At 54.6% G+C, this 10942-nt stretch overlaps 1 pseudogene; it reads right to left on the bottom strand.

The window, feature by feature from the left end:
* Positions 1-5691: 5691 nt before the first annotated feature.
* LOC144678601 (Golgi phosphoprotein 3 pseudogene) lies at positions 5692-6145 on the bottom strand (annotated as a pseudogene).
* Between the last annotated feature and the right edge of the window lie 4797 nt (positions 6146-10942).

Genomic DNA, 10942 nt, shown 5'->3' with positions numbered 1-10942 from the left:
TCCACCACCAGAAAAGGGGCTTTCTAATCAGTAGTCCAGACGACTCATAACTGAGGCAGTTGGAGATAAATGATAAAAGCTTAGTTGAGGAAATGGCTCAGTGGGTCGCTCTCTCTCTCTCACCTCTGAGTCAGAAGGTCAGGAGTTTGAGTCCCCACTCCAGACACTCGAGCCCCATAGTCCAGGCTGACACGCCCAGTGCCGGTACTGAGAGAGTGCTGCACTGTCTTTCAGGTGAGACGTTGAACCGAAGCCCCGCCTGTCACCTCAGGTGGACGTAAGAGATCCCACACCCACTAATGAAAGGCTGGGGTGGGGATTGGGTAGTGGAGAATTCTCCCCAGTGTCCTGGGCCAATATTAATCCCTCAACCAACATCACTAAAAAAAAACCAGATGATCTGGGTCACAACCACATTGCTGTTGGTGGGAGCTTGCTGTGTGTAAATTTAATTGAGTGGGCGAATGTGATAGGGACTATATGCTTGTGCGGAGGGTAAATACCAACAGGGACAGGTTAGGGCTGAATGGCCAACATTTCTGGACCAGGGCTGCAACATCACATCATTCCTGATGGTGGCGCAGTTGAGAGTTTATCACATTAATAGTTCACCACATGGTGGGTCTAGGTACTGTAGCTTCATCACTTAAAAATACCTCAGGCCCAAAAATTACTATTATAATTTGCGGCCTGCAAATGCAGTGCAGCTGCTGAAATATATTAAACTTTTTAAAACAATGGGTAGATCTTTCACCAGAGTCAGAGTTTTGTGTGCTTAATTCCCAAACTTGACTACCCGGTGTCAGTACTGAGGGAGTGCCGCACTGTCGGACGGTCAGTACTGAGGGAGCACCGCACTGTCGGAGGGTCAGTACTGAGGGAGCGCCGCACTGTCGGAGGGTCAGCGCTGAGGGAGCGCCGCACTGTCGGAGGGTCAGCACTGAGGGAGTGCCGCACTGTCGGAGGGTCAGCACTGAGGGAGCGCCGCACTGTCGGAGGGTCGGTACTGAGGGAGCGCCGCACTGTCGGAGGGTCGGTACTGAGGGAGCGCCGCACTGTCGGAGGGTCGGTACTGAGGGAGCGCCGCACTGTCGGAGGGTCGGTACTGAGGGAGCGCCGCACTGTCGGAGGGTCGGTACTGAGGGAGCGCCGCACTGTCGGAGGGTCGGTACTGAGGGAGCGCCGCACTGTCCGAGGGTCAGTACTGAGGGAGCGCCGCACTGTCCGAGGGTCAGTACTGAGGGAGCGCCGCACTGTCCGAGGGTCAGTACTGAGGGAGCGCTGTACTGTCCGAGGGTCAGTACTGAGGGAGCGCCGCACTGTCCGAGGGTCAGTACTGAGGGAGCGCCGCACCGTCCGAGGGTCAGTACTGAGGGAGCGCTGTACTGTCCGAGGGTCAGTACTGAGGGAGCGCCGCACTGTCTGAGGGTCAGTACTGAGGGAGTGCTGCACTGTCTTTAGGGGTGAGATGTTAAATTGAACCCACCCATCTGCCCTCTCAGGCGGATGTAAAAGAAACCACGGCCACGAATGGAAGCGGGTGGGTGAGGGGATGGGGGGAGGGTGTCCACCCCAACACTAGAGGAACCGTCTGCTGCACAGAATTTCCTTTAGCACCTTTCATGAGCCTCAAAACACATTATAGCCAATGAAGGGCTTTTTAATGAAGTGAACTGACTGTTAGTGTGAAAATGTGGCAGCTAGTTGGCGCACAGCCAGCACCCCACCAATCTACTGACCAGATTATCAGTGTTTAGTGAGGCTGGGTCGCAGGACAGCAGGAGAACTCCCCCACCCTCCCACTCTTCTTCCATCAGTGCTCACAGGATCTTGTACACCTGCACATCCAGCCCCCACCCAGAGGTCAAGCAGCTCAGATAGAAAACACTTGCATTTCTATAGTCCCTTTCCCAGCATTTGGACATCCCAAAGCACTTCACAGCCAATGGCACACCCTCCCTACCTCTGTAACCTCCTCCAGCCCCTACACCCCCTCCCTATCTCTGTAACCTCCTCCAGCCCCTACACCCCTCCCTATCCCTGTAACCTCCTCCAGCCCCTACACCCCCCTCTACCTCTGTAACCTCCTCCAGCCCCTACACCCTTCCCTATCTCTGTAACCTCCTCCAGCCCCTACACCCCCCTCTACCTCTGTAACCTCCTCCAGCCCCTACACCCCTCCCTATCTCTGTAACCTCCTCCAGCCCCTACACCCCTCCCTATCTCTGTAACCTCCTCCAGCCCCTACACCCCTCCCTATCTCTCTAAACTCCTCCAGCCCCTACACCCCTCCCTATCTCTGTAACTTCCTCCAGCCCCTACACCCCTCCCTATCTCTGCAACCTCCTCCAGCCCCTACACCCCTCCCTATCTCTGTAACCTCCTCCAGCCCCTACACCCCTCCCTATCTCTGTAACCTCCTCCAGCCCCTACACCCCTCCCTATCTCTGTAACTTCCTCCAGCCCCTACACCCCTCCCTATCTCTGTAACCTCCTAAAGCCCCTACACCCCTCCCTATCTCTGTAACCTCCTCCAGCCCCTACACCCCTCCCTATCTCTGTAACCTCCTCCAGCCCCTACACCCCTCCCTATCTCTCTAAACTCCTCCAGCCCCTACACCCCTCCCTATCTCTGCAACCTCCTCCAGCCCCTACATCCCTCCGAGATCTCTGCGCTCCTCCAATTCCGGCCTCTCGCGCAGACCCCGATTCCCATCGCTCCACCATTGGCAGCCGTGCCTTCAGCTGCCTGGGGGACCCTGAGCTCTGGAATTCCCTCCCTAAACCTCACCACCTCTCTCTCCGTCTCTGTCTCTCTCCTCCTTTAAGACGCTCCTTAAAACTGACCTCTCTGACCAAGCTTTCGGTCACCGGTCCCTAAATATCCCCTCACGCGGCCCGGGGTCAGATTCTGTCCGATAACGCTGCTGTGAGGCGCCTCGGGGACGTTTTCCCTCACGAAGAGGCGCTACAGAAATGCAAGCCGCTGTCGAGGGATGTCGAGCCGGGGGGGGGGGGGGAGGGCCGGCGGGATGCCTGTTCGGTCCCACGTCTGTAACCGGTAGCAGGAGGGGCAGACAGACAATCCCTTGGGAAAGGGGGCGACGCAACCTCAAAGCAGGAGCTAAAAGAGAGCAATGGCGCGTCGTCCAGTGGCTGGTTAGAAAAAAATAAATTGTTAAACTAGTTTAAATTTATTTTACAGAGTCTCTTTGATTACATACTGAACCATAAAGTGGGGGGGGGTGGGAAAAAAAAAAATTACTCCAAGTGAATTGCAACTTAACAAATTACTAACATTGAATTCTTTCTAACGCTCCAGAAATACCCTGGTGAAAATTAGACCCGGCGGGCGGTGGGGGTGGGGGGTTTCTTGAACGCGTGGGGTCCCCTTCTTAAATTCTCGCCCCCTCCTGAACGGGATGGTCCACATACGATGCCACAGGAGGAGCCCCAGCTGACTGCCCAAGCAGATTCGGTCACTCGTCGCCGTCAATCCGAAACGCTTCACGGGATGAAAGAGGGGGCACGTTGGTTTTAGCACGAGCGGGATCACCCATCGCCCCCGCTTTCAGCTCAATATCAACCCCCGCACCCCTCCCCCCACCCCCACCACCCCTCCCCCGCCAAGGCCAGGGTCGGTCGTGCTTCCTTCCACAGTCAGTTTCCGCCCTTCCCACCCACCTCACTGCTTGGGAGTCGTGAAGGTGGGGGGGGTGGGGGGAGTTAGTGGCAGCCGGAACCCCCCCCCCTCCCCCCGCCGCCACCAGCCCCCAACCCAGAGAAGCCTTCCAGAGAGTTGGGGGGGGGGGGGAATGAAAAAAAGGCACAGGCCTGAGATCCAGAGAATTGCGGGTAGGGGGCGGGGTGAGGAGAGAGAGAGAGAGAGGGAGAGAGAGAAAGAAAGAGGGAGGGGGGAGGGGGAGAGAGAGAAAATGGGAGGGAAGAGAAAGACAGAGAGAAAATGGGGAATAGAGAGAGAGGGAAAATGGGGGAAGAGTGAGGGGAAAATGGGGGAGTGAGAGAGGGAGAGAGAAAATGGGAGGAAGGGAGAGAGAGAGAGAGAGAGAGAGAAAATGGGGGGAAGAGAGAGAAAATTGGGGGGGGAAGAGAGAGAGAGAAAGAAAATGGGGAACGAGAGAGTGAAAAAGAGAGAGACAGCGAGAGAACAAGGGGAGAAGGAAAGAGGGAGAAAGAGAGAGAGAAAGAGAGTCAGAGAGGGCGAGAGAGGAAGAGGGAGAATTCGGAGAACCCTCTGACAGATCTGAAGAGAAGGTGAACCTACCACTTGGACATCGTATGCCAAGCGAGAGAGATCACCCTTCGAGGGGCTATGATTCCTGCACCAGGATTAGAGATCCAGACTGTGGGCAGAGGTCACCAGCTTATGGTGCCAGTGAACAGGACGAGCCATAGGTGTCCATTGAGGTGGGGGGGGGGGGCTGCACTCACCAGTCGGTCCCAGGCAGGCCTGTAGAGGGGGGCTAAGGCTGGGAGGGGATAGCAATACCCAGTCTGGTGCCCATTTCTCTCGCCCGCGTTCAGTTGCACCACCATCCCAACAACCTGTCCGGCCGAAAGGGGATAAGAAACAGTGGCCGCCCCACAGCCTCGCGCGCAGGAAAATATCTGGACCCAATCACCTTATGTAAACAGTCAAACTTATTGCCAAGGTTCAAATCTGCTCTCCTCCGCGCACCACCCCCCCCACCAAACCCCCCTATCTTACAACAACGGGGCAGCCCGATGATGATGTCACTGGCGGGGTACAGCCTGACACTGGCCGGAACCAATGATGTCACAGAGCGGGACAGTCCACTGAGCGCAAGGTCGGGGAGCTGGACCCCTTAAAACGGAAACAAGACGTCGACTCAGGGTTTCGGAACTTTTTGACAGAGAGAGGGGGGGGAAAAAAAAATTGGACTTACAAACAAATCGTACCTCTCCCAACAACAAAGATGATTATAAGGCATTAGGTTAGGATTTGCTTTCAAATGAAAGAGCTTCAAAAGTTATCCCCTCCCTCCCCCACGAGCCATACTGCCTTGGGGAGGTAGGGTGCTGGGGTAGGGGGGGTGGAAGCGAAGAAAGGGCCCAATTTGCTGCCTTTGCGGTACTGGATTCATATCATAAGGGGGCGCCAGGGAGCAGTGCGGACACCCTAGTGGCCAAAACGGAGTACTGCAGCGCTGCCGTTAAATATGGCTGCAGCTCTTCCCCCCCCACCGACCCCAAAAAGACGTCAACAGCTAGAAGGATCGCCCTGGATAAAGGGTTAGGAGGAATAAGGCTCTCTTCCCCCTCGAATGGCTTAGCAGGGCAAATCCACCGGGATAATTTGTACGCCCCCTTCTCCACCACCACCACCACCTCCCCCCCACCCCTCCTCCGCCACAGCATAGGTAGCAACGAGGGGGCAATTGGCTCGACACCTCCGGTCGGGAAAGGGATGGGAGAGTTAAAAATCAGTCAGAGGCCCTATTGGCCCCCGTAGAGCTACCAACACCCATGATACTGCGTCCCGGAAGAAGGGGAAAATGGAGAGCGAAGGCTGTGAAGGACTGCTGGTTACATTTTGCACGCTAATTAAACCCATTTCCCCCTTTCCCCCACCGCCCCCCCATCCTCACCCGACTTGACCAGTGAAATTTTCCAGGCTTTCGAGAGAGGGAAAAAAAAGAAAAAGGGGGTGGGGAGGGGGAAAAAAAAGGGGCCCATCGTTACTTAGTGAAAGCGGCCATGACGGCCCAGATCATCTCGTTGGCGTTTGGTTTGCTGCACTCCACGTCCGGGTTCAGTTCCAGGAGCTCGCGGGAGCGGCAGGTGGCCAGCTCATACTGGTCGTCCAGGAGGGGGACGAAGGCGTTCTCCAAAACGTCCGAGCTGTGGGCCAGCAGGACGAGGGCCAGCAGCCGCCTGTCCATGCGCTGCGGGTCCTTCACCCACTTGTCCAGGAAAGCGTCCTGCAGCTTCTTGATGAGCCGCTGCTTGAGCGTGTCGTTGGTCACCGGGTGGGTGGTCATGTCGAAGAGCAGGAAGTTCTGCTTCTCCGTCGTCAGGACGCCCTTCTCCACCAGGCTCTTGGCCAGCCGCTCGCGCACGTTGCGGATCTGGTAGTTCAGCTTCAGCGGGTTCCACGTTTCACCTGGTTCGGTGGGGACGAGGCGTGGGAAACAAAAAAGAAACGACGGGTGAGGTAAAACAGAAGGAGCGGAGGAAATATTGGCGTACAGGTACGCACGCAGGTCCCTGGAGGCAGCCGTTCAGGTAGACCAGGTTGGAAAGGCAGCATCTGGAATGCTCTCCTTCATTGGCAGAGGTACAGAATATAAAAGTAAGGGTATAATGTTGGGATTGTATAAAACACTGGTGAGGCCACAACTGGAGTATTGTGTGCAGTTCTGGTCACCACATGACAGGGAGGACGGAATAGCTCTGGAGAGAGTGCAGAGGAGGATAACAAGAATGTTGCCAGGGTTAGGAAAGTGTAGCTACGAGGAGAGATTGGATAGGTTGGGGTTATTTTCCCTTAGAACAAAGAAGGCTGAGAGGTGACTTGACTGAGGTGCACAAAATTCTGAGGGGAATAGACATAGAGTGGACAGGATAAAACTGTTTCCCTTGGTGGAGAATTCTAGAACCAGGGGACATAGATTCAAGATAAGTGGCAGAAGCTGGTGGGGGGGACATGAGGAAGAACTTTTTTTAGGCAGAGGGTAGTGGGTGTCTGGAATTCGCTGCCCAAGTTGGTGGTAGAGGCAGAAACTTTAAACTCTTTTAAAAAAGTACCTGGATCTGCACCTAAAGTGCTGTAAGCTGCAGGGCTATGGACCGGGTGCAGGGAGGTGGGATTAGAAAGGGCACCTGGGTGTCTTCGGGCTGGTATGGACAAGTTGGGCCGAATGGCCTCCTTCTGTGCTGTAACTTTGCTATGGTTCTAATAGGAATGGGGTGGGGTGGGGGGGGGGTGTGGAAAGAGAGGAGAGGCCATTCGGCCCCTCGAGCCTGCCCTGCCTTTCGATACCGCAACGGGCTGGTCTGCTACCTCGACTCCACTTTCCCGCCCCTGGCCCTCAGGGCCCAAAAATCTACCCCCTCTCCGTCTCGAATCTGCTCGTCGGCTGGGCGCTCGCAACTCTCCGGGGTGGAGCATCCCTAAGGTTCACCACCCTCCGAGGGAAGGCGTTTCCCCCCTTCATCCCGGTCCAAAATGGCCGACCCCTTATCCTGAGGGCCGTGTGACCAGGAAGTTTGGGGGTGGGTGGGTGGGGGGGGGGGGGGGGGGATGGGGGGGGTCATTGGCAGAGAGGAGGGGTTCAGGGGCAAGAGGCCACCTCTCCGCATCGACCCTGCCAAAAACAATCTCTGCGAATTTTAGACGTTTCAGTGAGATCGCCTCTCGTTCTTCTAAAGCTCCTGGAATTGTTCTCCTCAGAGCGGAGAAGGGGGGAGATTGAATCGAGGTGTTCAACATCAGGAAGGGGGCGGCGCAAACTGGAGGAACAGCACCTCATCTTCCGACTAGGCACTTTACAGCCTTCCAGACTGAATATTGAGTTCAACAACTTTAGATCATGAACTCTCTCCTCCATCCCCACCCCCTTTCCGATTTTCCCCCTCCTTTTTGTTTTTTCCAATAATTTATATAGATTTTTCTTTTCCCACCTATTTCCATTATTTTTAAGTGTATTTCCATCCATTGTTTTATCTCTACCTTTTAGCCTATTTCGATCCCTTCCCCCCACCCCACCCCCACTAGGGCTATCTGCACCTTGCTCGTCCTGCTTTCTATTCTTAATTAGCACATTCCTTAGATAATATCACCACCTTCAACACCTCTTTGTCCTTTTGTCTATAACATCTTTTGGTTATCTCCACCTATCACTGGCCCTCTATCCAGCTCTACCTGTCCCACCCCCCTTAAACCAGCTTATATTTCACCCCTTTCCTATTTTTACTTAGTTCTGTCGAAGAGTCATGCGGACTCGAAACGTTAACTGTGTTCCTCTCCGCAGATGCTGCCAGACCTGCTGAGTTTTTCCAGTTTTTTTTTGTTTTTGTTTTGGATTTCCAGCATCCGCGGTTCTTTGCTTTTATATCTATATATTTTTTTCTCCACGTCTACCCTATCATACACTGCCTACATCAGAAAAAACGAGCGCGGGGTTTATCACGAACCCTGGGCTTGTTTTAGAGGCGACTGAATTTTGTCCCGTGGAATTCCCAGCACAGAAACAGGCCATTTGGCCCCTCTGCTCCGTGCTGGTGTTTCTGCTCCACACCAGCCTCCTCCCACCCCCCTCTTCCATCTCTCCCCATCAACATATCCTATTCCTTTCTCCCTCGTGTGTTTATCTAGCTTCCCCAACCCCCCACCCCTTTAATCCATCTCTGTGATTCACCTCGACCACTCCCCGTGGGAGCGAGTCCCACATTCTCCCCGCTCTCTGGGTAAAGAAGTTTCTCCTGAATTCCCCATCGGATTTATTAGTGACTCTTATATTGATGACTCCCCTAGTTCTGGTCTCTCTCCACTACAAGTGGAAACATTTTCTCTACGTCGACCCTATCAAAATCCTTTCAGAATTTTAAAGACCTCGAACAGGTCAGCCCCTCAGCCTTCTCTTTTCTAGACAGAAGAGCCCCAGCCTGTTCGATCTTTCCTGATAGTTATAACCTCCCAGTTCTGGTATCATTCTTGTAAATATGATTTCGCATTTTTATAATGCGGAGACCAGAATTGTGTACAGTATCTCCGAGTGTGGTCTAACCAGACCAGAACTGTGCACAGTGCTCCGAGTGTGGTCTAACCAGACCAGAACTGTGTGCAGTGCTCCGAGTGTGGTCTAACCAGACCAGAACCGTGCACAGTGCTCCGAGTGTGGTCTAACCAGACCAGAACTGTGCACAGTATCTCCGAGTTCTCTTACAAAAACAATAACCTACATACAGTTGTATAGCACCTTTAATGCAATGCAACATTGCAAAATTCTGCACAGACAGAATTTGACTCCGAGCCACATAAGGAGATGGGACAAAAGCTCGGTCAGAGGGGTCGATTTTAAGAGAGAGAGCGAGAGAGAGAGGCAGAGAGAGAGAGAGAGAGAGAGAGAGAGAGGCAGAGAGAGAGAGAGAGAGAGAGAGGCAGAGAGAGAGAAAGAGAGAGAGAGATTTAGGGAGGGAATTCCAGAGCTTAGGGCCCCAGGCAGCTGAAGGCACGGCCGCCAATGGTGGAGCAAAAGAAGTTGGGGGAGGGCGGGGAGGCGGGGGCCGCAGTTGTGGGCTCTCCGCGGCTTGTAGAGCTTTGTAGCGTCTAACAAGAAGAAACACCGTCTCACCCAGGACTGGGACGAGTACAAACAAGGTGAGTGGAGGGCTCGAGACGGGCGGTGGTGAGGGAGAGAGACCGCTGTCACAGCGAACCCTCCATCGTGGCTTCAGACGATGTGGCTGAGGGGCAGCATCGCGGAGACGAGAAACAGGAGGGGTGTGGGGGATGCGCCAAGGAGAGATCCTTGGGTGACACCGGAGGGAACGCGTGCAGGGAGGGACGCTATTGCATGCAGGCTGTGGTCAGGCAGAAGACAGTGGAACCAGGCGGTCAGTCCCAGCCTAGCTGGACACTAGTGGAGAGACAGGGGGAGAAAAACGAGGGGATCGCTGCGTCTGGGACAGGGCAGGGGGCTGTTTGAGCCACACAGCAACGTGGTGCCACACCTGGTTCACTTGCCCAAACACATCCAGCATGTCGAAGGGATGGTGGTAGAAATATGTTCACTCCTACGTTGGAGGCGACTAAGGGACCAGGCTCTTCAGCAACCACCCCCCTCACCCCGCTCCCCACCACCTCCCAGCAAGCCGTTACTCGCTGCCTGACCTCCCACTACCGCAGGGCTTCCAAAGCTGGGGGTCACAGCCCGCCCGATGGAGGTTGCCGGGTGAGATTTTAGGGTTGCAGACTGCGAGGCAGCTAATGGCCGCCGTGGAGCTCGGACTGACAGCTGCGAGGTCCCTTTAAATCCTGGGGCTTTTCTTTGGTGTGGGAGTGGTCTAACGGACTGCACTCTCAGGCCCAATTGGAACCGCAAACAAGGCCTGTAAATAGATAGTCCTGAGTTGGGGGGGAGATAAAGGAGAGGGGGAGAATGAGGGGGAATAAAAGAGAGAGGGGAGAATGGGGGGGAATAAAGGAGAGAGGGAGAATTGGGGGAATAAAGGAGAGAGGGAGAATGGGGGGAATAAAGGAGAGAGGGAGAATGGGGGGAATAAAGGAGAGGGGGAGAATGGAGGGGAATAAAGGAGAGAAGGAGAATGGTGGGGAATAAAGGAGAGGGGGAGAATGGAGGGGAATAAAGGAGAGAAGGAGAATGGTGGGGGAATAAAGGAGAGGGGGAGAATGGGAGGGGAATAAAGGAGAGAAGGAGAATGGTGGGGAATAAAGGAGGGGGAGAATGGAGGGGAATAAAGGAGAGGAGAATGGTGGGGAATAAAGGAGGGGGAGAATGGGGGGCAATAAAGGAGAAAGGGAGAATGGGGCGGAATAAAGGAGAGAGGGAGAATGGGGGGGAATAAAGGAGAGAGGGAGAATGGGGGGAATAAAGGAGAGAGGGAGAATGGGGGGGAATAAAGGAGAGGGGGAGAATGGGGGGGAATAAAGGAGAGGGGGAGAATGGGGGGAATAAAGGAGAGCGGAGAATGGGGGGGAATAAAGGAGAGGGGGAGAATGGGGGGCAATAAAGGAGAGGGGGAGAATGGGGGGAATAAAGGAGAGAGGGAGAATGGGGGGGAATAAATGAGAGAGGGAGAATGGGGGGGGAATAAAGGAGAGGGAGAATGGGGGGAATAAAGGGAGGGGGAGAATGGGGGGAATAAAGGAGAGGGGGAGAATGGGGGGAATAAAGGAGGGGAGAATGGGGGGAATAAAAGAGAGAGGGAGAATGGG

The sequence above is a fragment of the Cetorhinus maximus genome, unplaced genomic scaffold (genome assembly GCF_964194155.1).
Source record: "Cetorhinus maximus unplaced genomic scaffold, sCetMax3.hap1.1 HAP1_SCAFFOLD_4808, whole genome shotgun sequence".
In the NCBI taxonomy this organism is placed as follows: domain Eukaryota; kingdom Metazoa; phylum Chordata; class Chondrichthyes; order Lamniformes; family Cetorhinidae; genus Cetorhinus; species Cetorhinus maximus.
The sequence above is the reverse complement of the archived record's forward strand: the minus strand, read 5'-3'. Positions and strand labels throughout refer to the sequence as shown.